The sequence below is a fragment of the Grampus griseus genome (genome assembly GCF_964374135.1).
Source record: "Grampus griseus genome assembly, chromosome: 1".
NCBI classification, from domain to species: Eukaryota; Metazoa; Chordata; class Mammalia; order Artiodactyla; family Delphinidae; genus Grampus; species Grampus griseus.
In genome coordinates, this window is record NC_139017.1 from 50,448,687 (window position 1) to 50,459,138 (window position 10,452).

Consider the following 10,452-nt stretch of genomic DNA (forward strand, 5'->3'; position numbering starts at 1 on the left):
CTGCTGAAAGATCAGCTGTTAACCTTATGGGGATTCCCTTGTGTGTTATTTGTTGTTTTTCCCTTGCTGCTTTTAATATGTTTTCTGTGTATTTAATTTTTGATACATTGATTAATATGTGTCTTGGCGTATTTCTCCTTGGATTTATCATGTACGGGACTCTCTGTGCTTCCTGGACTTGATTAACTATTTCCTTTCCCATATTAGGGGAGTTTTCAACTATAATTTCTTCAAATATCTTCTCAGTCCCTTTCTTTTTCTCTTCTTCTTCTGGAACCCCTATAATTCGAATGTTGGTGTGTTTAATGTTGTCCCAGAGGTCTCTGAGACTGTCCTCAGCTCTTTTCATTCTTTTTTCTTTATTCTGCTCTGCAGTAGTTATTTCCACTATTTTACCTTCCAGGTCACTTATCCGTTCTTCTGCCTCAGTTATTCTGCTATTGATCCCATCTAGAGTATTTTTAATTTTATTTATTGTGTTGTTCATCATTGTTTGTTTCATCTTTAGTTCTTCTAGGTCCTTATTAAATGTTTCTTGCATTTTGTCCATTCTACTTCCAAGATTTTGGATCATCTTTACTATCATTATTCTGAATTCTTTTTCAGGTAGACTGCCTATTTCCTCTTCATTTGTTAGGTCTGGTGGGTTTTTATCTTGCTCCTTCAACTGCTGTGTGTTTTTCTGTCTTCTCATTTTGCTTATCTTACTGTGTTTGGCGTCTCCTTTTCGCAGGCTGCAGGCTCGTAGTTCCCGTTGTTTTTGGTGTCTTACCCCAGTGGCTAAGGTTGGTTCAGTGGGTTGTGTAGGCTTCCTGGTGGAGGGGACTAGTGCCTGTGTTCTGGTGGATGAGGCTGGATCTTGTCTTTCTGGTGGGCAGGTCCACATCTGTTGGTGTGTTTTGGGGTGTTTGTGGACTTATTATGATTTTAGGCGCCTCTCTGCTAATGGATGGGGTTGTGTTCCTGTCTTGCTAGTTGTTTGGCATAGGGTATCCAGCACTGTAGCTTGCAGGTCGTTGAGTGAAGCTGGGTGCTGGTGTTGAGATGGAGACCTCTGGGAGATTTTCACCATTTGATATTATGTGGAGCTGAGAGGTCTCTTGTGGACCAGTGTCCTGACATTGGCGCTCCCACCTCAGAGGCACAGCACTGACTCCTGGCTGCAGCACCAAGAGCCTTTCATCCACACAACTCAGAATAAAAGGGAGAAAAAGTAGAAAGAAAGAATTAGTAGAAGTAGAAAGAAAGAAGGGAGGGAGGGAGGGAGGGAGGGAGGAAGAAAAACAGAAAGAAGATAAAGTAAAATAAAATAAAGTAAGATAAAATATAATAAAGTTATTAAAATAAAAAATAATTATTAAGAAAAAAAATTTTTAAAAAAATGTACGGATAGAACCCTAGGCCAAATGGTGGAAGCAAAGCCATACAGCATAAATCTTGCTCTAAAAGTACACCTCCTCAGTTTGGGATGATTCGTTGTCTATTCATGTATTCCACAGACATGAAGCTGATTGTGGAGCTTTAATCCGCTGCTTCTGAGGCTGCTGGGAGAGATTTCCCTTTCTCTTCTTTGTTCTCATAGCTCCCAGGGGCTCAGCTTTGGATTTGGCCCCGCCTCTGCATGTAGATCGCCGGAGGGCGTCTGTTCTTCGCTCAGACAGGATGGGGTTAAAGGAGCTGCTGATGCGGGGGCTCTGGGTCACTCAGGCGGGGGCGGGGGGGGGGGGCGGGGAGCGGGGCACGGAGGGCGGGGTGAGCCTGCGGCGGCAGAGGCCGGCCTGACGTTGCACCTGCCTGAGGCGCTCCGTGCGTTCTCCCGGGGAAGTTGTCCCTGGATCCCGGGACCCTGGCAGTGGCGGGCTGGACAGGCTCCCCGGAAGCGGGGTGTGGATAGTAACCTGTACTCGCAAACAGGCTTCTTGGTGGCGGCAGCAGCAGCCTTAGCGTCTCATGCCCGTCTCTGGGGTCCGCGCTTTTAGCCGCGGCTCGCGCCCGTCTCTGGAGCGCCTTTAAGCGGCGCTCTTAATCCCCTCTCCTCGTGCACCAGGAAACAAAGAGGGAAGAAAAAGTCTCTTGCCTCTTCGGCAGCTCCAGACTTTTCCCCAGACTCCCTCCCGGCTAGCCGTGGTGCACTAACCCCCTGCAGGCTGTGTTCACGCCGCCAACCCCAGTTCTCTCCCGACGCTCCGACCGAAGCCCGAGCCTCAACTCCCAGCCCCGCCCGCCCAGGCGGGTGAGCAGACAAGCTTCTCGGGCTGGTGAGTGCCGGTCGGCCCTGATCCTCTGCGCTGGAATCTCTCCGCTCTGCCCTCCGCACCCATGTTGCTGTGCTCTCCTCCGCGGCTCCGAAGCTTTCCCCCTCCGCCACCCCCAGTCTCCGCCCGTGAAGGGGCTTCCTAGTGTGTGGAAACGTTTCGTCCCTCACAGCTCCCTCCCACTGGTGCAGGTCCCGTCCCTATCCTTTTGTCTCTGTTTATTCTTTTTTCTTTTGCCCTACCCAGGTACGTGGGGGGTTTCTTGCCTTTTGGGAGGTCTGAGGTCTTCTGCCAGCATTCAGTAGGTGTTCTGTAGGAGCTGTTCCACGTGTAGATGTATTTCTGGTGTATCTGTGGGGAGGAGGGTGATCTCCGCGTCTTACTCTTCCGCCATCTTCCCGGAAGCTTTCCTGTCTTCCGGTATTTAAACTGAACTGTGAAAGTTGTGGAGTAACCAGGAGATACATGTGCAAAGTCTAATGCAGACCCCTGAATTTAACAAAAGAATTCCCCTACTTTCTCCCTCAGGTAGGGATTGGATTTGGCTAAGCAAGAATAAACTTCATGGGAGGGCTGAAGAGGGAAAGGAAAGCTGGCGTTCTTTTTCCTCAGTGGAGGGAGCTACTCTATCAAAGAATAGGTAACCTTAAATAGTATACGTTCTGTAGGAATGAGTGCTCCGAACAGGCTTCCACAGATGGGCTGAGCGGCCATGAACAGTTAGGACTGAGCAGAACTGAGCAGGGTGTAGCTCTATTCCTCCCTCTCCTGCCCCTCTTTGTTGACTATCTCAACTTTGCTCTCTTTTGCTGTCACTTGAAAGAGTGTCAGATTTAGCAGATAACAATATAGGACATCCAGTTAAATTTGAATTTTAAATAAACAGTGAGTAATTTTTTAATATAAATATATTTCAAATATTACATTTTATTTAGCAACTCTACTACCAGCCCCTTCAATGTTGGCAATACCACATACTCTTCACATGCACAGTATGGAATGTTTTGCTTTAGTCTTAAAACTCACACTAAAACGGGTTAGATTTATTTATTGATTGATTGATTCAAAAGGATCAAGTGGGATCAATGGCTGGCAATGCCTGGGAGGCAAATTTAAACAGTGTAAGGATGAACATTGGACCTGGGTAGTCTTAGGAAATATTGGATTTCCTTGTGAGAGACTGCATGTCCATCTGCCTTCAAGGTTGTAGAGGTGATTCTCCTCTTTAGTGGAAAGATGAATTAGATGATTGCTAAGATTCCATTTTTATTGAAGTATAGTTGATTTACAATGTTTCAGGTGATTAAATGAGGTGATTTGAAGATTTAGACAGATTTTTCTAAGTTTACGATTACTAGGTAAGGAAAGTAGATGCATTTGGAGATTAAGATGACAAATAAAGAAGGGAAACTAGAATAACAAAATTATTTGTTCATGGGCTGAAGAGGCAAAGACATCTAAGATGAACACCTGAGCTTTTCTCATGAACATCCATAAGAACACAATTGGAATTTTCTCTTTTAGAAGACCTAGTTTTCTGCTTTAAGTTCTGCAACATCAGAAGATGATTAGTGATATGGCACATACCACATTGTAATAATAATTTATTAAGAACTTTTTTAAAATAATCTTTTTTAAATTAATTAATTATTTATTTTTGGCTGCGTTGGGTCTTTGTTGCTGCGCACGGGCTTTTTCTAGTTGTGGCGAGCAGGGGCTACTCTTTGTTGCGGTGCATGTGCTTCTCATTGTGGTGGTTTCTCTTGTTGCGGAGCATGGGTTCTACGCGCACGGGCTTCAGTAATTGTGACACTCAGGCTCAGTAGTTGTGGCGCACAGGCTTAGTTGGTCTGTGGTATGTGGGATTTTCCTGGACCAGGGCTTGAACCCATGTCCCCTGCTTTGGCAAGCGGATTCTTAACCACTGCACCACCAGGGAAGCCCTATTAAGAACTTTTTAATGTAAAGCATTTTACAGAGGTTGCCTCATTTAATCCTCAAAACAGCACTGTGAAGTAGGCCTCATCCCCATTTTATAGATACAGAAAATGAAGCTCAGATGAATTTGCCTTAGGTCACATAGCTGGAAAGCAAGCCCAGGTCTGTGGAATTTCAAAGTCCATATTCTTTCTACTATACCACGGTATACCCCATTTGTATATGTTTTATGACACTTTGGGGATGTTTATGACCTAGAGAAAATATGTATTTAATTTTAGAGCACTTTCAAAGCATGTTGATGGTACCCTCATCAAATATTTGGCCAATTCAATCACAATCAAGAATAGAGCTTGAACAGAGAGCGGACACTCAGAAAGCATGAAAGCATCTAGGAATGAGGGTACCTGACAGAGTGAAAGAGCAAGGCCCCAAAGATATACCAACACAGATTTTCCTGAATGGAGAGTGTGTGTCCAGTTTTATTCTGCTTAAAGAGAACTCAGCAGTACCCCCAAAGGCAAATGAAACTAAAGATCAATCAATTATATCCATTATTGTTTCTCTAAATATCTTTTCTAGAAACTTCTAATAGATTTCAGTTTTCATCCATTTTTCATCAATACGTAAAGTCAGGTTTTACAAGAATCCAAAGGAGATACTCTCAACATAAAGGGATAATGTTATCTGTCACGAAAGCTTGCCAGACCACTCTAGCCAAGGCAATTTTTCCTCTGAGCTATTAGGGCACTTAGTGTTTGTAAACTTAAGTGCTTTATTATCTATTTAAAAATCTTTGACTATCTATTATTCTGTTTATGGCTTCTCTGAATTGAAGCTTCTCTGTGTTAGAGATCACGTTCTACATATATGTTCGTTTCCTCCATAGTATCTTTCTAGAGCCCCTTCACATGGTAGGCATTTGCTATTTGATGACTGATAAGAAGGATATTATGTGAGAAGATGCAGAAGATAGGTAAGTAGACAGGAAGCTAAAAAAATAGAGCATCTAGGGTAAATAGGATGAGGTAACATTGAAACCTTCAAGCTTCTAACCTCACTTAAATGACTGACACAGATATATACAAGGGGGACCTCTATTCCTAGCCCAAGGCCTCCCCACTTTCCTTAAGCTCCCAAACCTGTCTTCTTCCCCAAGGGTTGCCCTCATCTTTAGCTCTGCAACCATTCTTTCTACTCAGACTCCTACTGCCACATACCTCTTCTTTCTTCAAGGCTGAGGAAAAGTCAGAGCTTACATTAGGGCCTAGATCTTTCAGGAGTGCAGAAAACAGGAAAGGGGCCTGGATGACATTATTCAGAAGACAGCAGAAGTGCCATGTCTGTCTATAGCTGACACATAAAATGACAGTTGTGTCTAAAAACCGTTTTCCTGGCCACAACCTCATCAGAAGCTCATTGTTTCATGGGCACTGACTATGCTTCTGATTGGCTGGCACTGCCCTCCCCTCCCCCACCAGCCCCAGTGGCCTATTGCTCACGCAAGGACTGTTTCAGGTTCTCTAGACTGGATATATGGGGCAGGGGTCAGGGAGACTGATAAGACGCCAGAGTAGTTTTCACAACTCTTTCTCTATGTGGCGGGTGGTTGAAATTAGGCAATAGTTGGTAGGTGATTATCGTAAAGACAAGTATCTCCTGAGTAAACACCCAATTTTGGTCAATAATGACTGTGACTTTTACCAGGACTATGAAATTTACGTTACAATACTTCTCTTCAGAGATTTTTGTGAGGTAAAATTTTGATCTGTCCTTTCTGACTGGTCAAGCCCATACATCCACTCAAATTCACCCCACAGATAACAGCAATACAATGTGGCACTGGATTTGAGTTTCTTCATCCTATGGACGCTGGCAAAATGTGTTTTAAGAGGGCGGCATACTTTCTTTTCTTTTTTTTTTTTTTGCGGTACGCGGGCCTCTCACTGCCGTGGCCTCTCCCGTTGCGGAGCACAGGCTCCGGACACGCAGGCTCAGCGGCCATGGCTCACGGGCCCAGCCGCTACGCGGCATGTGGGATCTTCACGGACCGGGGCACGAGCCCGCGTCCCCTGCATCGGCAGGCGGACCCTTAACAACTGCGCCACCAGGGAAGCCCAGGGCGGCATATTTTCTAACAGCTTAAATCAATTTTGATTTTCTAGCTGTTCTTATGTATATTACAATGACAATTAATATTTAGTGACACATTTGTAAAACCTGAATTTTAAAAAGTTGAGCTGAAAAACAAGCAAACATTTTCAAACAAAGCCCAGCCCTATAATTAAGTTTACTGTGTATTTCAGAATGTTGAAAAACACAGTTTTCTTAAGGGAGGAGAAAAAGAAGCTCATTTAATTATGTTTGCTGAGTAAATTTTCTGGCATTGTGGAAACCGGTCTTAACATAGTTATATTCATACCTCATATAATTAAACAGACTCCTTAGGGAGAAAGCCAGTCTTAATAAATACAAGTACTTTCTATCTCTGTTTCATTATATAAACAAGCTCCAGTAAAACTGTTCTGTTTTACAGAGAGGAAGCTAGGCTTTGAGGTCAATCCTTGTTTCGATTCAACCTTTCATCATCATTATAACAACTTAAAAAAACAATCTGTTTACCATGGAGAAACAACAGTATTGATGTACTTTGGATCAATGTTGTTTTTTGAAATGAATGCCAAACCATAAAACAGATTAGGTTAAGAATTTATCTCTTACTGAGCCTCTCTACCTCACCTCTGGCCCACTACCCCAAAACAGCTTGTTTTCTGCTTTAACCTGTGTAAGCCTCAAGAATTCCAACAGTTAGGGCCTCAGAAGGTGTGAAAATAGGTTAACACATTATATCCTTTGGGCAGCTAAATTAAAACTCCTTTGTTTAAGAAAGTGCTTTTTGGGTCTGTCTTCAATTAATAAGCTTCCCGAGGAGATTGGTTCAAGATGGCGGAGTAGAAGGACGTGCACTCACTCCCTCTTGCGAGAGCAATGGAATCACAACTAACTGCTGAAAAAACATCGACAGAAAGACACTGGAACTCACCAAAAAGGATACCCCACATCCAAAGACAAAGGAGAAGCTGCAATGAGACAGTAGGAGGGTGCAATCACAATAAAGTCAAACAAGACAAGGATATCCACTCTTACCACTATTATTCAACATAGTTTTGGAAGCCCTAGCCACGGCAATCAGAGAAGAAAAGTAAAAGGAATACAAATTGGAAAAGAAGTAAAACTGTCACTGTTTACAGATGACATGTTACTATACATAGATAATCCTAAAGATGACACCAGAAAACTACTAGAGCTAATCAATGAATTTGGCAAAGTTGCAGGATACAAAATTAATGCACAGAAATCTCTGGCATTCCTATACACCAACAACGAAAGATCAGAAAGAGAAATTAAGGAAACAATCCCATTCACCACTGCAACAAAAAGAATAAAATACCTAGGAATAAACCTACCTATGGAGGTAAAAAAACCCCATACTCAGAAAACTATAAGACATTGATGAAAGAAATCAAAGATGACACAAACAGATGGAGAGATATACCATGTTCTTGGATTGGAAGAATCAATATTGTGAAAATGACTATATTACCCAAAGCAATCTACAGATTCAATGCAATCCCTATCAAATTACCAATGGCATTTTTTACGGAACTAGAACAAAAAAAATCTTAAAATTTGTATGGAGACACAAAAGACCCCGAATAGCCAAAGCAATCTTGAGGTAAAAAAATGGAGCTGGAGGAGTCAGACTCCCTCACCTCATACTATGCTACAAAGCTACAGTAATCAATATAATATGTTACTGGCACAAAAACAGAAATATAGATCAATGGAACAGGATAGAAAGCCCAGCGATAAACCCACGTACCTATGGTCAACTAATCTATGACAAAGGAGGTAAAGATATACAATGGAGAAAAGACAGTCTCTTCAATAAGTGGTGCTGGGAAAACTGGACAGCTATATGCAAAAGAATGAAATTAGAACACTACCTCACACCATACACAAAAATAAATTCCAAATCAATTAAAGACCTAAATGTAAGACTGGACACTATAAAGCTCTTAGAGGAAAATATAGGAAGAACACTCTTTGACATAAATCACAGAAAGATCCACCTCCTAGAGTAATGGAAATAAAAACAAAAATAAACAAATGGGACCTAATGAAACTTCAAAGCTTTTGCACAGCAAAGGAAACCATAAACAAGATGAAAAGACAACCCTCATAATGGGAGAAAATATTTGCAAATGAAGCAACTGACAAAGGATTAACCTCCAAAATATATAAACAGCTCATGCAGCTCAACATTTAAAAAAACAAACAACCCAATCAAAAAATGGGCAGAAGACCTAAATAGACATTTCTCCAAAGGAGACATACAGATGGCCAAGAGGCACATGAAAAGCTGCTCAACATCACTAATTATTAGAGAAATGCAAATCAAAACTACAATGAGGTATCACCTCACACCAGTTAGAATGGGCATCATCAGAAAATCTACAAGCAACAAATGCTCGAGAAAGTGTGGAGAAACGGGAACCCTCTTGCACTGTTGGTGGGAATGTAAATTGATACAGCCACAAATTGATACAGTATGGAGATTCCTTAAAAAACTGAAAATAGAATTACCATGTGACCCAGCAATCCCACTACTGGGCATATACCCAGAGAAAACCATAATTCAAAAAGACACATGCACCGCAATGGCCATTGCAGCACTATTTACACTAACCAGTCATGAAGCAACCTAAATGCCCATTGACAGATAAATGGATAAAGAAGATATGGTACATATATACAATGGAATACTACTCAGCCATAAAAAGGAACGAAATTGGGTCATTTGTAGAGACATTGATGGACCTAGAGACTGTCATACAGAGTGAAATAAGTCAGAAAGAGAAATACAAATATCATATATTAATGCATACATGTGGAATCTAGAAAAATGGTACAGATGAACTGGTTTGCAAGGCAGAAATAGAGACACAGATGTAGAGGACAAATGTATGGACAGCAAGGGGGGAAAGCGGGGGGAGGGATGAATTGGGAGATTGGGATTGACATATATGCACTAATATGTATAAAATAGATAACTAATAAGAACCTGCTGTATAAAGAAAAATAAAATAAAAAAAAAAACTTCCCATTTTCTGACATTTTCTACGTTTTATTTAACACCCGTCATGCACCAGGCACTGTGTTAAAACATTACCTCGATTATCTTGACAACAATCCTATGAAGTAAGTAATATTATTTTCCCCATTTTACTCTTGAAAATACTAAAGCTCAGAAACAAACATTAACAAGGTCTCACAGTTAATATGTGGCAGAGTTGGGTTGAAACACAGGCCTATCAGACCTGGCCTTGAGAAAATGTACCTAATGAAGCGATCAATAAGGATATGTTAGAAAATTTTGATATAGAATTAAACTCAACTAGACTGAGTGATTTTTACCACTGTGAAAGCTTCTTTTATGAAGTTTAGTAGCTATATTGATAGTAAGGACTTCTGGTATACAGTTGCTTCTTTCTAAGTTTTTGAGAGTAGTTATGAAACTGATCACTGACAGCGAGAGTTTTCGATTGGATACATATTAGAATCTTTAATTTTTAAGATTTAATAGTGGGATGGATGAAAGTTTTTGGGCAGAAAGGAAGCATGAGACAGTCTGTCGATGTAGCTTCTGAGAATCAAAAGGATTGTCTGTGATTGCATCTAAATGCTACAATTAATTTGACTGACAAGTGGGGCTTAGGAGAACCCATATAGGAAAGAGCAGGTTTTAATGAAAAGGAAGTGAAACACCAATTCAACACACATATTTTCATAAACTTTTTTGTATCTGTGCCATATTTCAGAGTATATGTTTTCCTTAAATGCTTAACCCTAGAAAATACGTACACATGTGTGCATTCACATGCCAAACAAATATAAGTGTGGCTTGAAAAGAGAAAGCAGTAATAATTTGACGCTTGAGGACCTCTTCACTTTTGCCTGTGTCAAATGTTCTAATCCTTCCTCTTCAAAGATGGACAGTGCTTTAATCAACTATACTCCAATATAAAATAAAAAGTTTAAAAAAACCCCCCAAAACTAGACCATGGCAGAAGTGATGGGATATAACTTACGAGATTAGGTTATAAAAAGACTGCAGCTTCTGTCTTAGGAACTCTCTCTCATCTTCTCTACCTCTCGGGTATTTTCACTCTGGGGAAAGCAGCCCTTTTGGTGAAGA